Source organism: Oryctolagus cuniculus, chromosome 6, assembly GCF_051225735.1.
Source record: "Oryctolagus cuniculus isolate XC-2025 breed Fujian yellow rabbit chromosome 6, ASM5122573v1, whole genome shotgun sequence".
Taxonomy (NCBI): Eukaryota; Metazoa; Chordata; class Mammalia; order Lagomorpha; family Leporidae; genus Oryctolagus; species Oryctolagus cuniculus.
Window position 1 is genome coordinate 5,668,084 of NC_142872.1, and position 25,770 is coordinate 5,693,853.

A 25,770-nucleotide genomic window follows, 5' to 3' on the forward strand; every position below is an offset into this window, starting at 1 on the left:
GAAATCCTCAACTGGCACCTACCAGCCATAAAAGTATTTCAGTTCTGAAAAGATAACAGAGAAAGTTCTAGAAGAAGGAGACAGTGATAAGAAAGTTCCGGGTGGCTTGGCTGAGGTCACATGTCTAGTGAGTGGCAGGAACACTAACTCCTGTCACACTGAAATGTTACATTAGGCAAAATACATACAATAAGTGTTTTCAACTATAAATTCTTCAGCTGTTTCTAAATTAGACACAAACCTGAACAATCTTTTCTCTAAAAATTCTCAAGCCTTTGAAATGACAACTACACAGTGGATGTCTGTCTGATACTGAGCAGACGTCTACTAACCACTGGCGCTGAGGTCACACAGACGAAAACAACAAGAGCGTGATCTCTGCCTGGAGGCTGGGGAAGGGCAGACAAGACCAACGAGGAAACCAGGCGTGAGCAGAGCGGTGGAGGAGTGTGGGGAGCAGCCCGGACTGGACTGAGTTACTGGAATTAAGACTTATTCTATGCATCTGCTCTCCCACAATATGGCGCTGGGAGAGGAGGAAACAGCTTCTACCCAGCTGCCTCATCAGTCTGATAAGCTGCAGGAGCTGCTCCTGATTGGAGGAGAGCAGCGTACTCGGCGTGTGGGCAGCCGAGTTGGGATTGGCGGAGGAGGACTATAAAGGAGGAGAGAGTCGGCATGCACCAGGAACATCTAAGGGGAACATCTAAGGGGAACACCTGTGCAGCCCCCGAGAGAGCCGGCCGGCGGTGTGCCGCTCCCCCGCGGAAGTGGGGAATGTGGCAGGGGGAACCGCCCTTCCACGGAGGTGGAAGGGATAGTAGCCAACCCGGGAAGAACCAGCAGCAAACCCGGGGAGGGCCGAGCAGACGAAAGAACAGCGCAGGGTCCTGTGTCGCTCCTCCACGAAGAGGGGGAGCGACATAATGGTGCCGTGACTCGGATATGAAGCCTAGGCAGGGTTTAGTGTCGTTCCTCCACGAAGAGGGGGAGCGACAGAGGAGTGCGTGTCGGGAAGCCGTCCACAGAGCAAGAGCGGCATGGAAACTGAGTCGGGAAAAAGTGAGACAGGGCTCGCCAGACAGGCGGGGAGGGAAGGGCTCTCACGGTGGAGCTGCTGGGGAGAGCTGACACCAGGGCAGCCCGAGGCCGGAGCCGAGAGGGATGCTGGGAGGAGAGGGTACAGCAGCCACAGTGCCTCATCGCGAGGGCCTTCAGTTAAACGCCCCCAGGAGTCTAAACTCACTGGAAAGGAACAGGCGGAAGGAGCTCAAGAGAGCTGTCAGTTCAGTTCTGTGTTACAGAAAAATAACCTTAGGTGTCACCAAGATGGTGATACAGGGGACTCCTGATTAGGGTTTGCAGGGGACCAGGCACCCAGCTGTGCAGTCCAGAACATTTACAGTTTGACCACCCTACGGTCCTGTAGCTGCAAGCCTGTCACCAGGCCCCGCCCACCACGGGCCCCTGTAGCTGCAAGCCTGTCAGCAGGCCCCGCCCACCACGGGCCCGTTTGAGCACACTGCCAATGTCCTGGTACAACACGGGCTCCACTCACATCAAGCCGAACTTGGAACTGGGCGGAGCCTTGGGAACCTGGAAAAGAACGCAGGGTGGGGTAGGAAGGCAATGGGGTGTGAGACCCGCGTGAGGTTCAGGGCAAGGAGTACATTCCAGTGTTTATCTTTCGGGCAATGAGCAAGAAAGGCTGAGGCTTCTGTCTTTGTTCCATCACTCTGAGTACAGATAAGGAGAAGGGCGCTGATTTCTCTCTGGCTGCTTCCTGCCGATATGGGCATAGATACAGAGCCAGGACTTGAGTGGGGGTCTATACTGAAGATCGGATTCACTGACAAAGAACAGCAGTCTTGTGTTGCTCCTGCAAGATGGCTTGAGATATAGCAGTTACTCGTTCCTGCAAGAACCTTTTTTGTTGTTGTGAATTCCCCCGAGGGGGAGCACCATCCCGGAGGTACTGCAATACCAGGTCGATGTGCGGAGTGGATGGAGCAAGCTCCTATTCTAACTCCCTGCTCCAAAAATCCATTTAACACGTATCAGATTGGAGTAAGTTGATTACACATGGCAGAAATAGGAGTACTATGATTATGAGGACAAAAGGAGACACTAGAGACATCGCCCACGGTGGAAACAGCCAGAATGAGGCAGAGTTACCTGTGGATGCCTCTCCTTAAGGTGTCAGCCTGGGAGGGGTGGGTCCTGTGGGAGTAGACTTATAGAGGGAGATGTTACCAGTTTTAATGAAGTAAAATGCACCCAAGGAGGGTGCCCTTTGAGTTTGGCAGCGGTGGGGATAGTCAATATCACTGGTACGGCCCGCTCCACTTTGGTTTTAGAGCAGCCTCATTTTGTTTTCGATAAACCCAGTCACCAGGTTGAACGGCAGGAGTATAGTCGGGAGGCAGAGTGTGGTTTGGGTAGGTGTGTGTCTGCACAGGTCCGTAAGTGAGAGCGCATTTCAGTGAGCAGAGGGAAAGCGGGAGGAGGAGGAACAGCTCAGAGTTCTGTAGGGGAGGGAAGTTGGGGAGAGGAGAGGCCTTCCATAGAGACTCTCCAACGGTTAGCTAAGCATCCATCAGGGGCTTCCAGGGAAGAGAGCAGATTCATAATAGGGGTAGAGGAAGGAGTTTTACCCAGTCTAAGTGGACCTCGGCCGGAGTTTAGTTGGGCCCTGCACCCGTGTGGGAGACCCAGAGAAAGCTCCTAGCTCCCAATTGGCACAACTCCGGCCGTTGCGGCCATTTGGGGAGTGAACCAGCGGATAGAGGATCTCTCTCTCTGCCTCTCTGTAACTCTACTTTTCAAATAAAATAAATAAATCCTTTTTTTAAAAAAGTATAAAACTGCCAGTACATTTTTAGAAGAGTAGACACTTGCCTGACAATATTCTCACACTGACTTTTTTGTTTAATAAAGATTTTATTATTTATTTGAAAGTCAGAGTTACAAAGAGAGAGGAGAGGCAGAGAGAGAGAGAGAGAGGTCTTCCATCCACTGGTTCACTCCCCACTTGGCTGCAACGGCCGGAGCTGCGCGGATCCGAAGCCAGGAGCCAGGAGCTTCTTCCAGGTCTCCCACGTGAGTTCAGGGGCCCAAGGCCCTGGGCCATCTTCTACTGCCTTCCCAGGCCATAGCAGAGAGCTGGATTGGAAATGGAGGCAGCCAGGTCTTAAACTGGAGCCCATATGGGATGCCAGTGCTTCAGGCCAGGGAGCTAACCTGCTACGCCACTGCGCCACAGCGCCGGGCCCCCACACTGACTTTCATCCTGTTTATTCCTGTGAAATAAATTCAGATTGTGACTCCACGGTACATGTGACCCTAAATGTAAAATCCTCAATGTGGACGATTCTGCTAAGCTCACCATTTCTCACAAGTGCCAGGTTTTTGTAAATAAACATAAAAGTGACATTTAAAGGAAATGCAGCCATATATTTACAAAAATACTGCCGTTCACGGCATCTATTCTTTCACTTCCTTCACTTCACCACAAATTTAGCCATGTTGGCTTTTTAAACAACATACAACAGGTATCCTAGACAATGGCTCCCACTGATAGCGGCTGCAAGGGAGAGGAAGAAACGTGAAGAAACACTGAGTGGGGGAGAAGAACGTTCCATCTGCTGAAAGGACTTCACTAGGAACTTCTGCACACAACAGACTACCCCAATGTCAGTACCCCATTGGCTCACCCAGAATTCCTCATTAGCATACACCTCAACCAATCAGGTGAAACTTCCGCCTTCAGAACCGCATAAAAAGCTGAACCCAGCCATCTTGAGTAGTTTGCCACGGCCAGCCCCTCCACAGCAGGCCCTCACAGCTACCAGAGAGCTTTCTCTGCTTCTTCCAATATATGTCCTTCCCAGGCCAGCACTATAGCATAGCAGGTAAGGGCACAGCTGGAGATGCCGGCATGCCATATGGGCGTGAGTTCTTGTCCTGGCTGCTCCACTTCTGATCCAGGTCCCTGCCAACTGCCTGGGACAAGCAGCAAAGGTCCAAGTGTTTGGGCCCTGCCACCCACGTGGGAGACCCAGATGGGGTTTTGGCTCCTCGTTTCATCCCGGCCATCATGGCCATCTAAGGAGTGAAGCAGCACACGGAAACTCTCTCGCTCTCTCTCGCTCTCTCTCTTCCTCTCTCTCTACCTCCCTCCCTCCCTCTTGCTCTGGCTCTCTCTGTAACTCTGGTTTCCAAAATCAATCAATAAATACTTAACATAAAAAATAAACCAATGGCTCCCCTTTGCTCGATCTTCCTCTTGTTTATCTGCCTCATTCTTTCTGGTCACAAGACAAAGAACCCGCGGAGAGGCGAAGCTGTAACACCGAAGACTGCAATGCTCCTCGATGAATCGGCAGAGAGGCAGAAGTGCGGATGAATGCAGCAGAGAGAAGCTACAACAGAGCGGCAGCACAAGCAGCAGCAACACAGGAGCTGTTCTGTTCCTAAAGAATCAGCAGAAAGACGAATCTGCCGCATTTCTCGGAGATGAGACACAGACTGGAGCAGCTGGTACCGTATGCTCCTGCCAGGACCCTTAACAACACTCCTGCAACACCGTGATAATGTTGAATACATGCCCCATTGTCAGCAACATCACGTCTGAAATATTCTTTCAAATACTGTCTACACTGGAATGTTTAAAAAAAATAAACAGAGTTATGAAACTCAAGACTTCACACTCAAAATCAACCAACAACTGTCATATCAGACACTGGAATTCTTTCTGGTTAATGGATAAGTTTGTTCCATGCATATTTTCACTTTGGTAGACAACAGGGATCCAAGTATTTAATAAATGAGTACAGAGAGTCCTTCTGCCTACCCTTCTTTCCTTCTCATCAGTCATCAATAATCAATGGCATGAATTTCAATGACTCATTTACATATTTAAACTGACATTTTGAAATGACAATGAGAAGCTGACAATTAACTGCTCCCTAAGGAAATGCCCTTTCTCTCCATATGGTTTCCTCTCAGGGGCTGACACTCAGTGCCTCTGAATGTACACAACAAGAGAGACCCCCCCAGCCGAGACCCCTGCAACTTCACTGAGAATGCAAATGTCTGCAGCGGGACTGTAAATGTCACTCCGACTCCTGCTAAGCCATCCTCACCACGGAGCCTGGGAAAGCAAAAGGTAACGAATTTTAAGGCGTCAGGGGAAAACTGTCTTCTTGTGTTTGCTGGCCAGCCTGGATGGTGGGAAAGGCCCTTAGGAAACTGCTATCTTGGTTCCTAACCTTAAAGTATGGATATTAAATCCTGTTGGCAGGATTATATGAAATAATGTATGGAATGGCTGTAGATTATAAAGGTATCTATAAATAAGCCATTATTTCTCTAGACTTCCACTAATACGCTAACTCAAAATAAAGCCTCCGTATAGGAGGCAAAAAACAAAAATACCCTGAAAACATGGTTACTGAAAACACATGTCAGCAGACTGATCCACAGGTACAACATGACCCGCATAAACCCTCAGCCGGCCTTCTTCAGATCATGGTGGTTCCAAGATGGCGGAGTAGGGAGGGAGCTACTGTTCTAGCCCAGGAGAAGATATTTAAAAAAAAAAAAGTGGAGAGAGTGTAGTCTCAGGGAAGAGATAGGGAGGAAACTACCAAAATTAGAGGGACACAGAGGACCTACATGGAGGGTGTGGGCGACCACGGCTCGGGACTCCAACAGCCGAGAGCCTAAGCACCATGCTGGAAAGTGAGGTGGGAACAGACCACAGCAGCCCAAGCCACAAAAAAGTGCAGGAAGAACCTAGAGGGAACCAGGCTTCAAGCCCCATGGGGGAAGTATACCAACCAAATAATAGGAAAAAAAAAAAAAAAAAAAAAAGGACGGGACAGACACGTTTCTCTCCCCCGATCACTTTACAAAGGTGTACTATGACAAGCCGATAGAGCAGGCGCCACTTTGGACAAACGCACCAGCTGTGCCAGCTCGTGTCTGTGCCCGGTAACCAGCTGAGTGGAGACTCCTGACTCTGGTGGGGAGAACTAACAGGGGCCTAGGAGCTTATGACTGTGGGAGGCTTCTGTACTGGGAATGTGAAAAACTGAGGGTGTGTGGGAGGACTCACAGTGTGGCTGGGACTGTGAGCAGTCTTGGTGGGAGACTCCACACACTCCGGGGTTCCTGGTCACCTCGTGAGAGACACTGCTGGACTTACACTGAGGATGCACAGATCCTGTGTGTGGTCCTTGGGACAAAGACAAATATATCCACTGGAGCTAGTGCTCAGGCACTGGTCTCCATTGAGGAGGGGCACTCAGCTGAGCAGAATAAACCTCCCTTCTGATTATAAAGAGAGAGACAGAGACAGAGACAGAGAGAGAGAGAGAGAGAGAGAGATTTACCACGCCAAACCTGGTTGTGTCACCTTAGGCATGCCATTTTAACCCTGGAGAGCTGAACAGAGCTCTCTGGCCACGCCCACTACAAGTCTCTAGAGATTCACTGAAAGCAGACATTCCACTTATCTACAGAGTCATAGTACTACGATAAAAGCTGCCACAGCAAAAACAAAAACAAAAACAAAACAAAACAAAAAAAGAAACCAACAAGTGTCTCCACAAATGCTGAACAACACACACACCAATCAGGAAACAATAAGGAAGACAACATGACGCCCCCAAAAGAACACAACACTTCAACACTAGATTGTGAAGATGATGAGATAGAAGAAATGCAAGAAATGGAATTCAAAAAACTGATCATAAGATTACACAGAGGCGGCCGGCGCCGTGGCTCAACAGGCCTTGTGGCACCGGCACACCAGGTTCTAGTCCCAGTTGGGGCGCTGAATTCCGTCCTGGTTGTCCCTCTTCCAGGCCAGCTCTCTGCTATGGCCCGGGAGTGCAGTGGAGGATGGCCCAAGTGCTTGGGCCCTGCACCTGCATGGGAGACCAGGAAGAGGCACCTGGCTCCTGGCTTCGGATCAGCGCGATGCACCGGCTGCAGTGCGCCGGCCACGGCGGCCATTGGAGGGTGAACCAACGGCAAAAGAAGACCTTTTTCTCTGTCTCTCTCTCACTGTCCACTCTGCCTGTCAAAAAAAAAAAAAAAAAAAGATTACAGAGAGGCAATCAGGGGCCAGTGCCATGGTGCACTAGGTTAATCCTCTACCTGCAGTGCTGGCATCCCATATGGGCACCGGGTTCTAGACTCAGTCCCTCCTCTTCCAGTCCAGCTCTCTGCTGTGGCCCGGGAAGGCAGTGGAGGATGGCCCAAGTGCTTGGGCCCCTGCACCTGCGTGGGAGACCAGGAAGAGGCACCTGGCTCCTGGCTTCGGATTGGCGTAACATCAGCCATGGCGGCCATTTGGGGAGTGAACCATCGCATGGAAGACCTGTCTCTCTCTCTCTCTCTCTCTCTCTCTCTCACTGTCTGTAACTCTACCTGTCAAATAAATAAATATATTTTAAAAAAACCGATTACATAGAAGCAATCAAAAGCAAATGCACAAACTACTGAAATCAATGCAGTACATGAAAGAAAATTTCTTTCATGAAATTGAGATCTTAAAGAGGAATCAAAATGAAATGAAGAATTCAATAGAACAAATAAAAACTGCAGTGGAGAGCCTTCAAAACAGAATGCTGAAGCAGAAGAGAGAATATCAGACTTAGAAGACAAAGGAAAGTATGCTGTCAAACCAAAGGTAAGAAAAGGAAATTAGAAAACTAGAAAACATTGTTGGAAATCTACAAGATACTATAAAAGAAACCAACATACGGGTTCTGGGAGTTCCTGAAGGCATGGAGAGATAGAAAGGATCAGCAGGCCTTTTTAGTGAAACAAGAGCAGAAAACTTCCCAGGTTTGGAGAAAGAAAGAGACATCCAATACAGGAAGCACACAGAACTCCCAGAAGACATGACAAAAAAAGATCCTCACCACAACACATTGTAATCAAACTCACCACAGTGAAACTAAAAAGAAGATTCTAAAATGTACATGAGAGAAATGCCAGATTGTGGGGAGCAACTGGGAGCAACTCGGACTAGACTAAGTTACTGGAATTAAGACTTATTCTATGCATCTGCTCTCCCACAATATGGCGCTGGGAGAGGAGGAAACAGCTTCTACACAGCTGCCTCCAGTTTAACCAATAAACAGCAGGACCTGCTCCTGATTGGAGGAGAGCAGCGTACTCGGCGTGTGGGTAGCAGAGTTGGGATTGGTGGAAGAGGACTATAAAGGAGGAGAGAGACAACATGCACCAGGAACATCTAAAGGGAACATCTATCTGAAGGAACACCTGTGCAGCCCCTGAGAGAGCCGGCCGGCGGTGTGCCACTCCCCCGTGGAAGTGGGGAAAGTGGCAGGGGGAACCGCCCTTCCACGGAGGTGGAAGGGTCGGTAGCCAACCCGGGAAGAACCAGCAGCAAACCCGGGAAGGGCCGAGCAGACAAAAGAACAGCGCAGGGTCCTGTGTCGTTCCTCCACGAAGACGGGGAGCGACACCAGATGACTTTCAGAGGATCTCCATTTAGATTCACAGTGGACTTCTCATCAGAAACCCTACAGGCTAGGAGAGAATGGCGAGACATAGTTGAAGTCTTAAGAGAAAAAAACTGTCATCCCAGAGTACTATCTCCTGCAAAGCTCTCATTTGTGAATGAAGTCGAAATAAAGATCTTCCATAACAAAAAGAAATTGAAAGAATTTGTCACCACCTGTCCAACCCTGCAAAAGATACTTAAGGATGTGCTGCACACAGAAACATGGTCATCACTACGAAAGAAAGTAAAGGAAGAAAATCTCCCAGTAAAAGATCACAGGAAGTTCAAAGCATATATTAGAAATATATTTGGAAAAATAGCAGGGCAAAGTCATTACTTATCCACAGTCACATTGAATGTAAATGGCCTCAACTCTCCAGTTAAAAGGCAAAGGCTGGCTAAATGGATTAAAAAAACAAAACCCATCTGTTTGCTGTTTACAAGAAACACATCTTTCCAGACTGCAAGTGAAAGGACGGAAAAAGATATTCCATGCCAACAGAAACCAAAGAGCTGGTGGAGCCATCTTAATACCAGACAAAATAGACTTTAACACAAAAGCTGTTTAAAGCGACAAAGAAGGGCACTATATAATGATTAAGGGATCAATTCAACAGGAAGATGTAACTATTATAAACACATATGCACCTAATTACATGGCAGTTGGCTATTTGAAACAAATGTTAAGGGATTTAAAGGGAGACTTAGACTCCAATATAATACCACTGGTATTGGGGGACTTCAATACTCCACTTTCAGCCATGGACAGATCAACCAGACAGAAAATCAATAAGGAAACAACAGACTTAATTGACACTATAGACCAAATGGACCTAACAGATATCTACAGAAGTTTTCATCCTAAAGTTACAGAACACACATTGTGCTCAGCAGTGCATGGAACTTTCTCTAGGATTGACCACATACTAGGCCAGAAAGCAAGTCTCAGCAAATTCAAAAGAATTGAAATCATACCATGCAGCTTCTCAGACCACAATGGAATGAAGCTGGAAATCAGCAACTCAGGAATCTCTAGAGCACATGCAAACACATGGAACTGAACAACATGCTCCTGAATGCACAATGGGTCGTAGAAGAAATCAAAAGAGAAATCAAAAACTTTCTGGAAGTAAATGAGGATAACAGCACAACATATCAAAACTTATGGGATATAGCAAAAGCAGTGTTAAGAGGAAAGTTTACAGCAATTGGTGCCTGCATCAAGAAATTGGAAAGGCACCAAATAAATGAGCTTTCAATGCATCTCAAGGATCTAGAAAAACAACAGCAAACTAAACTCAAAACTAACAGGAGAAAAAGAAATAATTAAAATTAGAAATAACTAAAATTAGAGAAGAAATCAACAAAATTGAATCCAAAATATAGAGGCATCACAATACCAGATTTCAAGATATATTATGAGGCAATTATAATCCAAACAGCCTGGTACTGGTACAGAAACAGATGGACAGACCAATGGAACAGAATAAAAACACTAGAAATTAATCCAAATATCTACAACCAACTTATATTTGATCAAGGAGCTAAAACCAATTCCTGGAGCAAGGACAGTCTATTCAACAAATGGTGCTGGGAAAACTGGATTTCCATGTATAGAAGCATGAAGCAAGACCCCTTCCTTACACCTTACACAAAAATCCACTCAACATGGATTAAAGATCTAAATCTATGACCCAACAACATCAAATTATTAGAGTAAACATCAGAGAAATCCTGCAAAATATTGGCACAGGCAAAGAGTTCTTGGAAAAGACCCCAGAGGCACAGGCAGTCAAAGCCAAAATTAACAACTAGGATTACATCAAATTAAGAAGTTTCTGTACAGCAAAAGAAACAGTCAGGAAAATGAAGGGGCAACCAACAGAATGGGAGAAATTATTTTCAAACTATGCAACTGATAAAGGATAAATAACCAGAATCTACAGAGAGATTAAGAAACTCCACAATAACAAAACAAACACCCAGTTAAGAGATGGGCCAGGGACTTAAGCAGATATTTTTTAAAAGAGGAAATCCAAATAGCCAACTGACACATGAAAAAATGTTGAGGCTCACTAGCCATCAGGGAAATACAAATCAAAACAAAACCCTAACAAAGTTTCACCTCACCCTGCCTAGAATGGATTTCATACAGAAATCAACAAACAACAAACTCTGGCGAGGATGTAGGGGAAAAGGTACCCTAATTACTGTTGGTGGGAATGCAAACTGGTAAAGCCACTATGGAAGACAGTTTGGAGATACCTCAGAAATCTGAATATAGTCCTACCATATGACCCAGCCATCCCACTCCTTGGAATTTACCCCAGGGAAATTAAATCGGCAAATAAAAGAGCTATCTACGCTTACATGTTTACTGCAGCTCCATTCACAATAGCTATGACATAGAATCGACCTAAATGCCCATCAACAGAACACTGGAAGTCAAACTATCCCTCTTTGCAGACGATATGATTCTGTACTTAGAGGATCCAAAGAACTCTACTAAGAGACTATTGGAACTCATAGAGGAGTTTGGCAAAGTGGCAGGATATAAAATCAATGCACAAAAATCAACAGCCTTTGTATACACAAGCAATGCCATGACTGAGAAAGAGCTGCTAAGGTCAATCCCATTCACAATAGCTACAAAAACAATCAAATACCTTGGAATAAACTTAACCAAGGATGTTAAAGATCTCTACGATGAAAATTACAAAACCTTAAAGAAAGAAATAGAAGAGGATACCAAAAAATGGAAAAATCTTCCATGCTCATGGATTGGAAGAATCAACATCATCAAAATGTCCATTCTCCCAAAAGCAATTTATAGATTCAATGCAATCCCAATCAAGATACCAAAGACATTCTTCGCAGATCTAGAAAAAATGATGCTGAAATTCATATGGAGGCACAAGAGACCTCGAATAGCTAAAGCAATCTTGTACAACAAAAACAAAGCCGGAGGCATCACAATACCAGACTTCAGGACATACTACAGGGCAGTTGTAATCAAAACAGCATGGTACTGGTACAGAAACAGATGGATAGACCAATGGAACAGAATTGAAACACCAGAAATCAACCCAAACATCTACAGCCAACTTATATTTGATCAAGGATCTAAAACTAATTCCTGGAGCAAGGACAGTCTATTCAATAAATGGTGCTGGGAAAACTGGATTTCCACGTGCAGAATCATGAAGCAAGACCCCTACCTTACACCTTACACAAAAATCCACTCAACGTGGATTAAAGACCTAAATCTTCGTCCTGACACCATTAAGTTATTAGAGAACATTGGAGAAACCCTTCAAGATATAGGTACAGGCAAAGAATTTCTGGAAAAGACCCGGGAGGCACAGACAGTCAAAGCCAAAATCAACTATTGGGATTGCATCAAATTGAGAAGTTTCTGTACTGCAAAAGAAACAGTCAGGAGAGTGAAGAGACAACCGACAGAATGGGAAAAAATATTTGCAAACTATGCAACAGATAAAGGGTTAATAACCAGAATCTACAAAGAGATCAAGAAACTCCACAAAAACAAAACCAACAACCCACTTAAGAGATGGGCCAAGGACTTCAATAGACATTTTTCAAAAGAGGAAATCCAAATGGCCAACAGGCACATGAAAAAATGTTCAAGGTCACTAGCAATCAGGGAAATGCAAATCAAAACCACAATGAGGTTTCACCTCACCCCGGTTAGAATGGCTCACATACAGAAATCTACCAACAACAGATGCTGGAGAGGATGTGGGGAAAAAGGGACACTAACCCACTGTTGGTGGGAATGCAAACTGGTCAAGCCACTATGGAAGTCAGTCTGGAGATCCCTCAGAAACCTGAAGATAACCCTACCGTTCGAGCCAGCCATCCCACTCCTTGGAATTTACCCAAAGGAGTTTAAATTGATAAACAAAAAAGCGGTCTGCACCCTAATGTTTATTGCAGCACAATTCACAATAGCCAAGACCTGGAACCAACCTAAATGCCCATCAACGGTAGACTGGATAAAGAAATTATGGGATATGTATTCTTTAGAGTACTATACCGCAGTAAGAAACAACGAAATCCAGTCATTTGCAACAAAATGGAGGAATCTGGAACACATCATGCTGAGTGAAGTAAGCCAGTCCCAAAGGGACAAATACCATATGTTCTCCCTGATCGGTGACAACTGACTCAACACCAAAAAGGAAACCTCCTGAAGTGAAATGGACACTATGAGAAATGGTGACTTGATCAGCATAGCTCTGACTGCTAATGGACAACTTAATACATTATCCCTCATAGTATTTTTTTTTGTCTGTTCTACTTAATATGACTGGTTTAATTCTGTAATTATCACACAGTTATTCTTAAGTGTTGAAAATTAACCGAAATGTGATCCCTGTTAAACATAAGAGTGGGAATAAGAGAGGGAAGAGATGTATAATTTGGGACATGCTCGGGCTGACTTGCCCCAATTGGTAGAGTTGGAAACATACCAGGGGATTCCAATTCAATCCCATCAAGGTGGCATGTGCCAATGCCATCTCACTACTCCAAGTGATCAATTTCAGTTCACAATTGATCATAATGAAAGGACTAAGAGTCAAAGGGAGCACATAAACAAGTCTAGTATCTGCTAACACCAACCGATAGAATAAATAAAGGGGAGAGTGATCCAACATGGGAAGTGAGATACTCAGCAGACTCATAGAATGGCGGATGTCCTAAATAGCACTCTGGCCTCAGAATCAGCCCTAAAGGCACTCGGATCTGGCTGAAAAGCCCATGAGAGTATTTCAGGCATGGAAAGCCAAGACACTCTGGCAAAAAGATCTCTGTGAGTGAGATCCCAGTGGAAAGAACAGGTCTTCAAAGAGGGAGGTGCCTTTCTCTGAAGGGAGGAGAGAACCTCCACTTTGACTATGACCGTGTCTAAACAAGATAAGAGTTGGAGAACTCAAGGGGCTTCCATAGCCTTGGAAACTCATAACTGGTGCATAGGGAGATTACTGATGCCATAAACAGGAGTGTCAATTGGTAAAGTCAACAACAGGAGTCACTGTGCACTTACTCCTCATGTAGGATCTCGGTCCTTAACGTGCTGTACACTGAGGCTTAATGCTATAACGAGTACTCAAACAGTATATTTCACTTTGTGTTTCTATGGGGGTGCAAACGACTGAAATCTTTACTTAATGTACACTAAACTGATCTTCTGTAAAAAAAAAAAAAAAAAAAAAAAAAAAAAAGAAAGAAATTTTCAATTCCCAACTTGACTCTCACTGGGATTAAACATGACAATAGGTCTGATCTGATTTCATCATCATTTTAAAAAAATAATCTATTATTTTTCACTTTATGTTTCTGTGTGGGAGCAAACTGTTGAAATACTTACTTAAGGTATACTAAGCTGATCTTCTGTATATTAAGATAATCGAAAATGAATCTTGATGTGAATGGAAGGGGAGAGGGAGTGGGAAAGGGGAGGGTTGTTGGTGGGAGGGACGGTATGGGGGGGGAAGCCATTGTAACCCATGAGTCGTACTTTGGAAATTTGTATTCATTAAATAAAAGATAAAAAAAAAAAAAAAAGAAAAAGAAAAAAAAAAAAAAAAAAAAAAAAAAAAAAAAGAAATTATGGGACATGTACTCTATGGAACACTACACAGCGGTAAAAAAAAAAAAAAAAAAGAAAAGAAAAGAAATCCAGTCATTTGCAACAAAATGGAGGAATCTGGAAAACATACTTAGTGAAATAAGCCAGTCCCAAAGAGACAAATATCATATGTTCTCCCTGATCTGTGACAACTAACTGAGCACCTAAAAGGAAACTTGTAGAAGTGAAACTGACATTATGAGAAGCAATGACTTAATCAGCCCTTGTCCTGACTATCGAGGAACAGCTTACTATTTTATTATTTTTAATATTTTCTTTTTCTACTTAATACCATTGGTTGAACTCTTTAATTAACACAGAATTATTCTTAGGTGTTTAAAGTTAACTGAAAATTGATCCCTGTTAAAAATAAGAGTAGGAATAAGAGAGGGAGGAGATATACAGTTCGGCCCATGCTCCCTCAGACTTATCCCTAAGGGTAAAGCTAAAAACTTGCCGTGGGAATCCAAATCCCATTAAGTTGGCAGGTACCAATGCCATCTTACTAGTTAAAGTGATCAGTTTAAGTTCATAACTGATCATAAAGATAGGATTAAGTGTCAAAGGGATCACATAAATAAGACTAGTGTCTGCTAGTAATAATTGATAGAATTAAAAAGAAAAGAACGATCCAACATGGGAAGTGGGATACACAGCAGACTCATAGAATGGCAGATGTCCTAAACAGCACTCTGGCCTCAGAATCAGCCCTTAAGGCATTCGGATTCGGCTAAAAAGCCCATGAGAGTTTCTCGGGCGTGCAAAGCCAAGACACTGTAGCAAAAAATGACCTAAATGAAAAATTTCTGTGAGTTGAGATCTTGGTGGAAAGAAAGGGACATCAAAGAAGGAAGTACCTTTCTCTGAAGGGAAGAGAGAACTTCAGCCAGCACCGCGGCTCAATAGGCTAATCCTCCACCTTGTGGCACCGGCACACCGGGTTCTAGTCCCAGTCAGGGCGCCGGATTCTGTCCTGGTTTCCCCTCTTCCAGGCCAGCTCTCTGCTGTGGCCCGAGAGTGCAGTAGAGGATGGTCCAAGTGCTTGGGACCTGCACCCCATGGGAGACCAGGAGAAGCACCTGGCTCCTGCCTTTGGATCAGTGCGGTGTGCCGGCCGCAGTACGCCGGCCGGGGCGGCCATTGGAGGGTGAACCAACGGCAAAGGAAGACCTTTCTCTCTGTCTCTCTCTCTCTCACTGTCCACTCTGCCTGTCAAAAAAAATAAAAATAAAAAAAGGAAAAGAGAACTTCTACTTTGCTTATGGCCCTGTCTAAATAATGATGGAGTTTGTGGACCCAAAAGGCTTCCATAGCCTTGGCAGCTCATGAGAAGAGCTTCGGGTGACCACTGAGGTCATAAATAAGAGTGTCAATTGTTAAATCAACAATTTACCAGGAATCACTCTGCACTTGCTCCCCATATAGGAATTCTGTTCCTTAATGTGTTGTACTATGAGAATTAACAGTAAAACTTGTCTTCAAACAGTACTTTATACTTTGTGTATCTGTGTGGGTGCAAACTGTTGAAATCTTTACTTAGTACAGAGTTGATCTTCTGTATATAAAGATAATTAAAAATGAATCTTAATGAAGAATAGGATGGGAGAGGGACTAGGAGGTCGGTCAGCAGGGTGGGTATGGAGGGAAGAACAGCTATATTCCAAAAGCTATACCTACAAAATTTATATTTATTAAATAAAAGCTTTCTTTTAAAAAAAAAAAAAACCTCAGTTGCCTCTTTTAAAAAGGATTTTTTTTTTAATTTTTATTTGACAGAGATAGAAGAAGAGATAGAGAATGAAAGATAAATCTTCCATCTGCTGGCTCACTCCCCAAATGGCCACAACAGCAAGGCTGGAGCCAGGCCAGGCCAAAGCCAGGGGCCAGGAATACCATACTGGTCTATTCCATGGGTGGCCGGGCCCAAGTACCTGGGCCATCTTCTGCTGCTTTCCCAGGAGCACTAGCAAGAAGCTGGATCAGAAGCAGAGCAGTCAGGCTGCAAACTGTCACTCCAGTGTGGGATGGCAGAGTTGCAAGGGGTTGCTGAACCCACTGTACCACAGCACCAGCCCCCCAGCTTCCTTTTTGGAAGGGACTGAAATGCGAGTGCTAAAATTCCACGGCTATTCAAGAGACCAAGAGTAACCTAGAAATCTTAGAAGAACTGAGCTGGACAATTCACTTTTCAATTTCAAAATTTACAGCAAAGCAACAGTAACAAAGACACTGAGAACAGTTATGTAAGTACAGTACGTAAGTCCATTTCCCGTTGCTCTAGCAAAATACATGAGGCTGGGTGCTTTTTGTTTAGCTCCCAATTTCGGAGACTGAAAGACCCACATGGAGCACTCCCGAACGTTCAGCCTCTGGTGAGGGTTCCCTCGGCTACAAGACAACACGTAGGCAGCATGGGGTAGAATATGTTAGAGGAAGAAGAGCACATTCCAGACAGGGAGCCAAGGAGATCCAGGGCTCAGCTGAGTCTTTGATGACAACCTGTTCTAGTCTCTTCCAAGGGGGAACGCCCCTGTGACTTAACCACCTGTAGAAGGTCTCACCTCTCAAAGGTTTCACCACCTCTAAATACCACCACATGGGAAACCAAGCCACCAGCACATGAACCCTAGGAGGACAAACCACAGCAAACAGGAATAGAAATCAATGGAAAATAACTGGGAGTTCAGAAATAAGCCCTTATAGGCATATAAAGATTGATTTTTGACAACGGTGTAAAGAAAATGAGAAAGGAATAGTTTTTTCAGCAAGTGGTTGCCGTCAACTGTGTATTCACAAAGAAAGAAGACAGATCCCTTCTTCACATTGTGCATAGAAATTAAAAACTGGGGCACAGCAGGTTAAGTCGGCACCCATGACACTGGCATTCCCATGTGGGCACCAGGTTGAGTTCCAGCTGCTCCACTTCTGATCCAGCTCCCTAATTCTGCTAATGTGCCTGAGAAAGCAGCAGAAGGTGGCCCAAGTGCTTGGGCCCTGCACCCATGTGGGAGACCTGGATGAAGCTCCTGGCTTCAGTCTGCCCCAGCCCAGGCCACTGCAGCCATTTGGAGAGTGAAACAGCAGATGGAAGCTCTCTCTGTATCTCCTTCTCTCTAACTCTTCCAGATAAATCTTTAAAAAGAAAAACAAATAAATTAAAAATAGCTCCCAGACTTAAGTGTTAAGAACTAAAACTATGAAACTTTTGAGTAAGTCCTAAGTCCTTGTGTTCTTTGGTAGGCAAGGCCTTCTTGCATATAATAATAAAACATAATTTAAAAAAAGAGCCACAGACCATACGATTCCACTGATGTGAAATTCCCATAAGAGCCTCTAGAGAGACAGAGGGTTAGTGGTGCACTCGGGCTGGGGATACGGCAGGAAACGGGAGATAACTGCTACTGCGCTCTTTCTGAGGTGAGGAAACTACTAGAAAAGTGACTGTGACGACTGCATAACTGAATAGCCTCAAAGCCACTGCTCTAAATGGGTGGGGTGTATGGCTTGCAGATTACGTCTCAGCACAGCCATGGAAACAGAACCTAGCTGCATATGAAAGCAGCACAAAGACGCAGCCAAGATCCTCATTTGAGAACAAGAGACCTAAGTTTAAGCTTAAGTCTTACTAACTGCGGAATCCTGAGCAACTCACAGTATCTCCGAGCCTGTTTTCTCATCTTTAAACTGTAACAGAAATTCTCTCAAAGAAGCTTGTGAGTAACAAATGGGATTCAGTTTATAAAGCACGTGCTTCACACAGACTCACACACAGCAAGCACTCAGCTATAATGGGTATTAAACACATGTTTATCTCTACCGTAGGTACTAGCTAAAAGACAGTAAGCTGGCAGAGGTGCCGTTGCAGGTGTTACTTTTAAAAAGCAGTCACAAGCTTAATAAAGAAGCTGCTTCCAAACAGGCAGGGTGGCCTTGGAACACTCAGCAGAGACAAAGCAGGACTTCAGGGCAGGAGTCAGGACAGACCCACCGAGGCTGAAATTACCCTCCCACCCAAAACAACCAGAAAAGCAGACACAATGTGTGAAACACTGTTTTTCAGACATTAGGTAACAGGTGGCACAAGACTGACCCATGAAGAAAGGGAAGCTAGCCCGGGAGCCTACAGTTATACCAACTCCCTGCCGGGAGGCCACCCACAGGCCACACAACAGGACAGCACCAGGAGTCCAAACCACACCTGCTGGTTTCACTGAACTGAGCAGATAAACAACACAGAGCCAGGAAGGGGAAGCAGGTAGAATTTGTCATGCAGGGCCAGTGACTGACATCCCATACACAAGTACCAATTCCAGTACTGGCTGCTCTGTTTCCAACTCAACTTCCTGCTAACGGGAAGGTGGTGGTTAATGGCCTAACTACCTGGGTCCCTGCCATCCACATGGGAGACCTGGATGGAGCTCCAGGCCTCTGGCTTCAGTCTGTCCCAGCCCTGGCTGTTGTCTCTCTCTATATCTTCCTGTTTCTCCTTCTGTCTCTGTCTTCTAAAGAAGTTAATTTTTAAAAAGGAATTTATGGTATATAGGGAAGAAGAAAGAATGCCTGAGAGACAGAGAAAGAGAGCAAGACAAAGAGCAAGAGAAGGTGAGTGAGCTCAAGAGATCTGCAGAAGTTAAATCAGTCTTAGACTAAGAGCTGCCCTGGTCCTGCCAAGCAAAGCTTAAAGGCAAGACCCCCAGAAGAGCTGAACTGGGGCTGGTGTTGTGGTGCAGTGGATTAAGCTGCTGCCTGCAACATCGGCATCCCACACGAGTGCTGATTCGAGTCCTGGCTGCTCCACTTCTGATCCAGCTCCCTGCTAATGCACCATGGAAGGCAGTGGAAGATGGCCCAGGTTGTTGGGCCCCTGCACCCACATGAGAGATCAGATGAAGCTCCTGGCTTTGGCCCAGCCCAGTCCTAGCTGTTGCAGCTATTTGGGGACTGAACCAGCAGATCAAAGATCTCTTTGTCTTCTCCTGCCCCATAACTTCTGCCTTTCCAAAAACAATTTTCTTAAAATTTACATATTTTATTTCAAAGGCAGAGTTACAGAGAGAAGAAGTTACAGTAAGCAAGAGATTGTCCTCCCACTGGTTCATTCCACAAATGGCTTCAACAGCCAGGGCTGTGCCAGGATGAAGCCGGGAGTCAGGAGCTCCTTCTGGGTCTTCCGCATGTGTGCAGGGGCCCAGGACTTAGGCCGTCTTCCACTGTTTTCCCAGGCACATTATCAGGTAGCTGGGAATCTTACCAGTGCCCATATGGGATGCTGGCATTGCAGTCGATGACTGAATCCACTATACCACCACACCAACTCCAACAGATTTTTTTTTTTATTTTAAAAAAGATCTAAACTCAATAGTAAGTCAGAACACAGTAAAGGAAGACAACACAATAACCAGTACGTAACAAGTAAAATACCAAGCATACAAAGAAGTACACTTAGGTACCACCAGCAGGAGAACAATCAATCCACAGAAATGGACCCAGAATTGACAGAGATGATGGACTCAGCAGACAAGGATTTTACAACAGTTATTATTGAATGTGCTTCATATGTTCAAATGGAAGTTCAGAGGTGAGAAATATAGTAACACTCCATTTTTTGTTGAGAAAACTAAGACACAGTGTGCAGAGCAAGCCACCCGGTTAATTAGCTGCAGAGTCTGGCATGAAGCTAACTTTCCTGACTAATCCAGTGCCCATTCCATTACACTGTGGAGGAACAACCTGGTCTGACAGGCACTGCAACAGCTCCCCCAGCTGCTGTACGCATGGGCCTGGGTGTACGGAAAGCAGCAAGGACAACGGCAGAATCAAGCCTATTACAGTAACATGTTGAGAAAGAGTCAGAAACTGACGGACTCTTAAAGAATTGATAGGACGGCTGCTGGATTGGATGTTTGAAAAGAGAAGAATATAGGATGATTTCACATTTTTACGTAACCCCCTAGCAGGGGAGCAGCCATTTCCTGTAGTGGGAAAAACAGAGGGAGGACCATGATGCGGGGCGGGGGGGATTCATGAATTTAGGTCTGTTCCAGTAAGTCTGAGAAGCCAAGTACGCTGTCCCTGCAAACAGCTGTCTACCTTCACCGGAGAGATCGGGATCAGAGATAAGGACAGCATAAAGACTGCAGACAAATGACTGAGGTTTGGACACTTAAGGCTTCAAGCATCTTTATATAAGAAGAATCTGAGGCTTCGTAAAGTGGTGCCATGTTCCTCCAAGTGAGCGATGTCCCACCAGACTCACAGAGCCGCCTTTCTGCCATACTTTCGCTCCCGCTGTTTGCTTTGCCGGGATTGTCCACTTCTTTCCCCTTTGTTCCAAGGCTACTCTGAGTATCACCAAGGCCACATGAATACCTAGTGAGCACTCAGTATGCTAGCTCTGTCTTAGCTCAGAAAATCCTGCATCCCAAAAGGCAGGCAGCTGTTGTACTTGCACACAAGTGTTCACAGCACTTTTACTCCTAACCACTTCAAGCCAGATACAATCCAAATGCTGACCAAGACAGAAATGGATAAACAAACTGTGGTACCATCACACAGCTGCTTAGTCAGTAATACAAAGAAAGGAAGTGCTGAGAGATGTAACAGAACACACGAACCTCACAAGTACGAGGCTGCCCAAAAAAAAGCTAGCCGCAAAGAAAGACATGAGGCATGACTGGTTTTATGTGAAATACTAAAAGACGAACTTCATCTAGGGAGACAGAAAACAGACCAGTGATTTCAGAGCACTGGGATCCAGGTGGAGACTGACCAGGAAGAGCCACAGGAAATGTTTTTGGGTTATGAAAATAAATCTTGATCAGGGGCAAAGCTTGCTGAAATACACACGCAATGGGCTGGTTTTGAGACTGGTGGTCAGGATGAAGTTAGTTCTTCTGGGCCCCACCATGCACAGGGGCCCCTTCTAAACTCCTCCCCACAGCACCACCAACCCTCAGCAGGGCTGTGCTGTCTCTCTTGAGCTACCTCAAGGGGAGCCATGCAGGATCTTCTAAAAAATCTCATTCAAAACCAAAATAGGATCCTCTTTCCCGTGACTTTGTTGGCTAACTGCTTCATGGCCTCCTTAGGACTTTATTGGCTTTTCCCTTCCCGGCACAGGTTCAGACGACACTTTGCTGAGTGACACTGCAGTGTCATGGTTGTTCTGAGGCTCTCAGGACCGGTCCATTTCTTTGAAGTTGGGTTTCGGTTATGTTACCCTTTGAATCTGTCCAAAGGCTCTCTCTAAGAAGTTGTGTTCCAGAGTTACTGCTTCCAAACAGAGGCACGTTGCAGGCTTTGTCCTCATGTTACGGGGAAGCCAGAGGTCAGTCTCTACATTCCATCCACCTCTGTTCAAGTGGCTCCTCCAGCCCTGTAGAAAATGATGGTCTTTCTCTTTTGCCTCCCGAAGTCAGATTCCTGCTAACACCGAGCAGTGGAAGAATAGCAGAATACACTGAAAACATAAACTTGTAGTCCTTCAGTTAACACCTACCATATTCTCCACTAAACCTGAAAACCTGCTCTTGAGTTGTTTAAAGACTAAGCAAAATGTTGGTAAGCAGTTTACTTTTTTAAAATGTGTATTTATTTTCATCTACTTGAAAGGCAGAGTGACAGGGCAAGAGCAATAGAGTGAGTACTGGCTCATTCCCCAAGTGCCTGCAACCACCAGGGCAGGGCCAGGCCCAAGATAGTAGTTCAGAACACCACCTGGGTCTCCCCTGTGGGTGGTGGCGGCCATCATCTGCTGCCTCCCAGGATGCATGAACAGGAAGCTGGTTCAGAAGCAGAGCAGCCGGAACTTGAACCAGTACTACTGTGATATCGGGGTATTAATGGATGCAGGTACCCAAGCAACCACCCAAACCACTACACACAATATCTACCCTAGGAAACACAGTTAGCTCACCCTTTACTGATGGCTTATTTACTTACTTGAAAGGCAAAGCAATAGGAAAGAAATGGGGCGGGCGGGGGGGGGGTGTTGAAGGAGAAGGGGAGAGAGAGAGTATCTATCTACTTCCATTCACTCCAAAACAGTCCTGGATCAGGAGGCAGGAACTCCATTCTAGTCTCCCGCATGGGTAGCAGGGGCCCAAGTATTTGGGACATCTTCTGCTGTCCCTATGTGCATCAGCAGAGAACAGGACTGGAAGCAGAGAAACAAGATTTGAACCAGCACTCAGATATGGAATGCTGGCTTCACCAAGTGGCAGCAGTCTGCTGTGCCATAACATTGGCCCCATTTTTTTAAAGATTAATTTATATATTTGAAAGGCAGTTGCAGAAGGAGGGAAGGAGAAGATGGGGTTTATTTATGTATTTATCTTGAAAAGCAGAGTAACAGAGAGAGAGAGAGAGAGAGAGCGCGCGAGCGAGCTTCCATCTTCTGGTTCTGTCTCCAAATGCCTATAACAGCCAGGGCTAGGCCAGGCTAAAGCCAGGAAACAGAACTCCATCTGGTCTCCCTTGTGGGCAGCAGGAATCCAAGTACATGGGCCACTGCCTGCTGCCTCAGGGTGCCTTAGCAGGAAGCTGTAGCAGGAGACAGGAACTAACTGGCACGCTGGTATCAGATGCAGGCATCCCACGTGACGGCTTATCCCGCTGTGTCACAATGCCAGTCCCAGTGCATTCCTACATATGTGATGTCAAAGCCAAGCTCCTAAAGCAGCAGCGTAAGCTGCCCTTTTGGGTGCTGGCACCATTATTGCTATTGCCAGTTTGAGTTCCAGCAACTCCATTTCCAATTCAGCTTGCTGCTTATATGCCTGGGAAGGCAGCAGATGATGATCCAAGTATTTGGGTCCCTGCCACCAATGTGGGAGACTCAGATGTAACTCCAGGATCATAGCTTCAGTGTGGTCCAGCTTCAGCCATTGCAGACATTTGGGAAGTAACTCAGCATATGGAAGATCAATCTCCCTTCTCTTTCTCTCTGTCACTCTGCCTTTCAAATAAATAAATTTAAGAAATGCAACATTTTTAAATTTAAATTTTAAATTTCATGTCCAGGCCGGCACTGTGGCTCACTAGGCTAATCCTCCACCTTGCGGCGCTGGCACACCGGGTTCTAGTCCCGGTCAGGGCGCTGGATTCTGTCCCGGTTGCCCCTCTTCCAGGCCAGCTCTCTGCTGTGGCCAGGGAGTGCAGTGGAGGATGGCCCAAGTGCTTGGGCCCTGCACCCCATGGGAGACCAGGAGAAGCACCTGGCTCCTGCCTTCGGATCAGCACGGTGCGCCAGCTGCGGCAGCCATTGGAGGGTGAACCAACGGCAAAGGAAGACATTTCTCTCTGTCTCTCTCTCTCACTGTCCACTCTGTCTGTCAAAAAAAAAAAAATATATATATATATATAAAAAATCTTGAATTTGGACATGAATTTTTTTTTTTTGACAGGCAGAGTGGACAGTGAGAGAGAGAGAGAGACAGAGAGAAAGGTCTTCCTTTTTCCGTTGGTTCAGCCCCCAGTGGCCACTGCAGCTGGGCAATGAACCAGCAGATGGAAGCTGTCTCTCTCTCACTCTCTCTCTCTCCTCCTCTCCTCTCTCTGTGTAACTCTGACTTTCAAATAAATCTTAAAAAAAACTTCTTACATGGGGCTGGCATTGTGGCGTAGCAGGTTAAGCTGCAGCCTGCAGTACCAGCATCCCACATGGGCACCAGTTTAAGTTCAGGCTGCTCTACTTCCAGTCCAGCTCCCTGCAAACGTGCCTGGGAAAACCAGTGGAGGATGGCCCAAGTCCTTGGGCCCCTGCAATCATGTGGGAGACCCTGATGAAGCTTCTGGTTTCAGCTAGGCTCAGCCCCAGCTGTTGCTCTCATTTGAGGAGTGAACCAGTGGATGATAGATCTCTCTCTCACTCTCTTTCTCTCTCTGTAACTCTGCCTTTCAAATAAATACATCTTCACATTTATTTTCATTTATTGTAAGGCAGATGCACACAAACACAAAGATTTTTCCATCTACTAGTTCACTCCTCAAATGCCTTCAGCAGCCATGCCTGAGCCAGGCTGAAGTCAGGGGCCAGGAACTCATTCTGGGTCTCCTAGAGGGGCGGCAGTGACCCAAGTACTTCAGTGATCATCTGCTGCCTCCTAGGGTGCACAGTAGCAGGGAGCTGGATTGGACGCCGAGGTGGGATTCAAACAAGGCGCTCTGACATGGGATGTGGGTGCCGCACTGTGCCACAGCAGCTGCCCTCGTCTGCCACTCACGGTCCATTTGCAGCTCTGTACACTTCCTACTCTCTCGTCATCATTTTAAAAGTAAATGTATAGGCCGGTGCCACAGCTCACTAGGCTAATCCTTCACCTGCAGCGCCGGTACCTGGGGTCTTAGTCCCGGGTGGGGTGCCGGCCCTAATTCAAGATTTTAAAGATTTAGCCCTTCTACAAATTTAACAATTTTAAATTTTAGTCCCTACATTTAAGTTTTTGACCCATTTCAAGTTAACTTTTCCATATGGTGTGAGGAAAGTATTCTATTTCACTCTTCTACATGTGACTAGCCAAGTGTTCCAGAACTGCTTGTTGAGCATACTATTTTTTCCCATTTCCTCCTTAATCTTGGCATCTTTTTGTTGTTGTTGTTCCCTTATCAAAAATCAATTAACAGCCAGCGCCGCGGCTCACTAGGCCAATCCTCCGCCTAGCAGTGCCGGCACACCGGGTTCTAGTCCCGGTCGGGGCGCTGGATTCTGTCCCGGTTGCCCCTCTTCCAGGCCAGCTCTCTGCTGTGGCCAGGGAGTGCAGTGGAGGATGGCCCAAGTCCTTGGGCCCTGCATCCCATGGGAGACCAGGAGAAGCACCTGGCTCCTGCCATCAGATCAGCGCGGTGTGCCGGCCGCAGCGCGCTGGCCACGGCGGCCATTGGAGGGTGAACCAACAGCAAAGGAAGACCTTTCTCTCTGTCTCTCTCTCTCACTGTCCACTCTGCCTGTCAAAAAAAAAAAAAAAAAATCAAGTAACGAGGGCCAGCATTGTGGCGTAGTGGGTTAAGCTGCTGCCTGCAATGCCAGTATCCCATATGGGCATGGGTTCAAGTCCTGGCTGCTCTACTTCTGATCCAGGTCCCTGCTGATGGCCTGGAAAAGCAGCGGAGGATGACCCAAGTTCTTGGGCCCTGCACCCTCATGGGAGACCTGGAAGAAGCTCTTGGCTCCCGGCTAAAGCCTGGCCCAGCCCTGAGCAGTATGGCCATTTGGGGAGTGAACCAGCAGGTGTAAGATCTCTACCACCGTCCCCCCGTAACTCTTTCAAATAAATAAAATACATCTTTAAAAAACATGATACAGGCCGGCGCCACGGCTCACTAGGCTAATCCTCCACCTGCGGCGCCAGCACCCCAGGTTCTAGTCCCGGTCAGGGTGCCGGATTCTGTCCCGGTTGCTCCTCTTCCAGTCCAGCTCTCTGCTGTGGCCCGGGAAGGCAGTGGAGGATGGCCCAAGTGCTTGGGCCCTGCACCCGCATGAGAGACCAGGAAGAAGCTCCTGGTTTCGGACCAGCGCAGCGCGCCAACCATAGCAGCCATCTGGGGGATGAACCAACAGAATGAAGACCTTTCTCTC

The 25,770-nt window shown here is 46.1% G+C and overlaps 1 protein-coding gene and 1 pseudogene across 4 annotated transcripts in view; both read right to left on the bottom strand.

Annotated features, from left to right (window-relative positions):
- LOC149125987 (uncharacterized) overlaps nt 1–25,770 on the bottom strand; it is a 171,737-nt gene that overhangs the window by 140,628 nt on the left and 5,339 nt on the right. The window lies entirely within an intron of this gene.
- On the bottom strand, nt 1,952–2,093 carry LOC127487807 (U2 spliceosomal RNA; annotated as a pseudogene).